The sequence below is a fragment of the Budorcas taxicolor genome, chromosome 24 (genome assembly GCF_023091745.1).
Source record: "Budorcas taxicolor isolate Tak-1 chromosome 24, Takin1.1, whole genome shotgun sequence".
Taxonomy (NCBI): Eukaryota; Metazoa; Chordata; class Mammalia; order Artiodactyla; family Bovidae; genus Budorcas; species Budorcas taxicolor.
In genome coordinates, this window is record NC_068933.1 from 24,593,476 (window position 1) to 24,597,975 (window position 4,500).

The window sequence follows — 4,500 nt, forward strand, 5'->3', positions numbered from 1 at the left end:
TGCATTTTCCCCACATACTCATAAACACTTGTGATTTTTTACCTTGTTGATAATAGCTCTTCTGATCAGATATATGATGTGAACATTTCTTCCATTATGTAGGTTGTCTTTTCATTTTGTCAGTGGTTCCTTTGCTGTGCAGAGGCTTTTTAGTTTGTTGGAGTCTCGTTTGTATATTTTTACTTTTGTGGCTTAGTTCTTATTTTTTTTGTTGTCTGCTTTTGCCACATTGTGACTGATCCTTCTTTTGTCCGAGATAAGACAATGACTGGTTAATTATGAAAGTAACACTCACCACACAAACCCAGGAGAAAGATTGTGGGGAAAATGGTTTCAGTTTAGGGTTAGACCCACCAGTTAGTGTTTCTCTTCATTTGCAGCTAAAAACACTTTAATACTGTGACAGATATTTAAGAAGGATAAGATGATAAAGTTCAAACCAGTCAATGATGAAGGAGATCAAACCAGTCAATCCTAAAGGAAATCAGCCTTGAATATTAATTGGAAGGACTGATGCTGAAGCTCAAGCTCCAGTACCTGGGCCACATGATGTGAAGAGCAAACTCGCTGGAAAGGATCCTGATGCTGAGAAAGAATGAAGGCAAAAGGAGAAAGGGGAGGCAGAGGATGAGATTGTTGGATGGTATTACCAACTCAATGAACATGAATTTGAGCAAACTCCAGGAGATAGTGAAAGACAGGAGAGCTTGCATGTTGCAGTCCATTGGGTCACAAAGGGTCAAACACGACTTAGCAACTGATCAACAAAAACAACTAAAAATGATGGTGGAAGACTCCATCTATACAAACCCAATCTCCCCCAGATTGGAGCCTCCATCAGAAAAAATAAACTACAAAAGAACAGTTTACCAAAAATATTTAAATTCCTAGGTGAGAGAGACTTTCTTACTTTTCTTTTTTTCTAGGCTCTGACCACATGGAAGAAAAGATACCCTATTCAGAGATAGTCTTGCTACCCAAAAGGTTCCCTCTCTGCTGGGTTCTTAGAAACCTTTGGGTTATTTGAATCTCAGATTAACCCATGTTGTGTGACATGTAATCAATCAGGGAGATTTTTCAATGAAAATTGTACCGTTTTGCAGGAATTGGTTTATACTTCCTTCTCTAATACGATGCAGTTCAGTAGCTCCATTCATTCCTCTCCTAAGATACTCTCAAATAAAAATTTCCAAGATCATTTACCATTTAGCAAGTGTTTTCCCTATCTCATGATTTACTCCTGTTACTTTTAAAGTAGTCTCTGCACTTGATTGGAAGATATGACTATGATGCAAATTCAGCTCTTCTGGCCTGTTGACAAGGGAAGTTTTGCTGTAAAAGATGAATTATGAAGCAATAACTGAGTAGAACTAAAATAATCAATGCAATTGCCCTTTGGTGCTTTTGGGGGCTAATGATATATAAGTCAATATGGCTGAAAAAGAGAAATAAATGTCAAACTAAATACCAAAGAATGAATAACCTACTGTAACATCGCTAAAGTCATAAGTTCCCAGTATGCTAAGATTGTTCTGAGAACCACATCAATACACTAGTCTCAAGGTAATTAAAAAATTCTAAAAAGCCAATACTTACTTTGTCAAAGGCACAAGTGGAAATCCAACCTGGAATGTGAGGAAGTTAACAGAGTTCTGCTTGTGCTCAAGCTGAGGCAGTTAACCATTATTCTTGAAAGAATATTTATACTGAGAACTTCCTTTTAAAACTCAAAATACTAGAGGGTCATACAGGCTGGAAAGGACTTAAGAAGCTATCTAATTGCTTTGTTTTCTATATTTGGAAGCTGTAGCTCAGAAAAATGAAGTGACTTGTCCACGGTCACACTACTGGCTCGTGCCTCCTGGCTGGTGCAGTGATCTTTAAATTTGCTTATCTTAATGTCCTTGTCTTACATATCATTCCAATTCTCTCTCCCTTCTTCTTCTTCTTCTTCCAGTATTTATTTACTTATTTGGCTGGTCTTAGTTGTGACACATTGACTGTAGTTCCCCAGCCAAGGATTGAACCTGGGTCCCTTGCATTAGGAGCACCGAGTCTTAGCCATTGGACCACCAGGGAAGCCCCTCTGTCTCCCTTATTCTATTGCAAAAGAGCCTTTTCTTTAAAAAAAAAAAAAAAAAGATAACCAGTCCAAGTTTGGCGCATGAAGCAGGGCACTCAAAGCCCATGCTCTGGGACAACCCAGAGGGATGGGGTGGGAGGAGGGTTCAGGACGGGAGGCGACGCATGTACACCCGTGGCTGATTCATGTCCATGTATGGCAAAAACCACCACAATGTTGTAAAGTAATTATCCTCCAATGAAAATAAATGAATTAATTTTTAAAATGTCTCCTTAGCTTTTTAACCATTTTAAGAAGATTATTTTCTAAGAAACAGCAGATATGTGAAAAATTCTTAAAGCTAAGTAGGAGTTACTCTTTTGTAAGAAATGTTTATATTTGTAAGGGAAATCTCTAAATGTAGGGGTGTCTCCCTCCAGGTATCAGGAAGAGGAAGATGACCAAATCTCTAGAAACTCTGAACCATGAAGAAGGCAATGACTTAAATCTGTATAACCTGGCCATTGTTTACTGTGCCCTCCCTGATAACCTCCCATTATTCACCCTCTTACCCTCTGCATCCACGTTTGTCTTTAGCTGAAGATGGTATTTAAGGTGAGGGCTTGGGCCATTTTGACAAGGTCCTCGATTCTCCTTGATCTCTCCCATGTATTCCTGTTACTAAACTTTTGTTTGATTTTCTCCTGTTAATATGTCTCATGTCAATTTGGTTCTTAGACCAGCCAGAAGAACCTAGAGGGGTAGAGGAAAATGTCTTCCTCCCTCACACTATGTTTTAAGGTAAGTAAATATTGAATAAATGTCCCTTGGCACTAACACATAAACAAGTAAGGTGAATTCTACAGAGACTACAGGCCGTAGGGCTTTCAGTTAGACTGGATTGGCAGAAGAACCTCTGGAGGAAATGGATAAGGGTTCACAGGTGTTCAGTGAAAACGAGATAGCCCAACACTGGGGGCCTCAAAATACGGGAACAACAGCCTACGCAGGGATAAAATAAACTAAGGAAAATTAGTATTCACAGCCCTTTAAATAAGAAGGTCAGGCCCATGTCAGAAGCCAGAGAAGATAGATGGAAGAACTTGAATCCCAAAGATAGGAAAACGGACAAAAATATCAGTGCTTGCTTCACCAGCACATATACTAAAATTGGAACAATGCAGAGAAGATTAGCATGGTCCCTACACAAGGATGACATGCAAATTTGTAAAACGCTCCATATTTTTTCAACCTAGATGTCCATCGACAGATGAATGGATAAAGAAGTTGTGGTATATGTACACAATGGAATATTACTCAGCCATAAAAAGAAATGCATATGAGTCAGTTCTAATGAGGTGGATGAACCTAGAACCTAGTATACAGAGTGAGGAGAGTCAGAAAGAGAAGGATAAATACCATATTCTAATACACATATATGGAATCTAGAAAAATTGTACTGAAGAATTTATTTTCAGGGCAGCAATGGAGAAACAGACATAGAGAATAGACTTACGGACATGGGGAGAGGGAGGAGAGGGTGAGATGTATGGGAAGAGTAACATGGAAACTTTCATTACCATTTGTAAAATAGATAGCCAATGGGAATTTGCTGTATGGCTCAGGAAACTCAAACCGGGGCTCTGTATGAACCTAGAGGGGTGGGATGGGGAGAGAGATGGGAGGGGGGTTCAAAAGGGAGGGGATATATGTTTACCTATGGCTGCTTCATGTTGAGGTTTCACAGAAGACAGCAAAATTCTGTAAAGCAATTATCCTTCAATACAAAATAAATTAATTTTTAAAAACCAATTAAAAATAAAAAGTAGACAAGGAGTTTGAGGTATGGGTGGGTGAGTGGGTGATTACCCTGTTTACAGCTTGTATGCTTGAAAACATCCCTTCAGGGAGGGGATATGTGTATCCTTGTGGCAGATTCACTTTGCTCTACAGTAGAAACTAACACAACATTGTAAAGCAACTATACTCCAGTAAAACTTAATTTTAAAATAAATGAAAATTGTATTTGAAAAAAATCAGGGTGAGGAAAGGAGATAATATCAAAGATGACCAGATATTGTCAAAAGGCTGGAAATAAAAAGCAGACACTTGATCCCAAGCTGGTGGGTAAATGGAATGGGCCAAGTGGTCAATCTTTTAACCCCAGGACTATGTTGGGTCTAGTGGGGAAATATTTTTTTTTTTTTTACTTTTTATTTTGTATTGGCATATGGCCAACTAGCAATGTTGTGATAATTTCAGGTGGACAGCAAGGAGGCTATACGTATGGCATACACAAAGCTATACAGATACATGTATCCATTCTCACCCAGCCTCCCCTTAGTGAAGAAATCTTGGTCCCAGAGTTGAGTCCCAACACTAGCCATGCCTCCTTCATCCATTGATTCATTTGTGTAATATTTATGAACACCCACTGT

At 38.8% G+C, this 4,500-nt stretch overlaps 1 non-coding gene across 1 annotated transcript; it reads left to right on the forward strand.

Annotated features, from left to right (window-relative positions):
• The first annotated feature begins 3,202 nt into the window (after window positions 1-3,202).
• On the forward strand, window positions 3,203-3,309 carry LOC128068416 (U6 spliceosomal RNA). The gene has a single exon (XR_008201481.1). It is a non-coding gene; the product is annotated as a U6 spliceosomal RNA (small nuclear RNA).
• The last annotated feature ends 1,191 nt before the right edge of the window (window positions 3,310-4,500 follow it).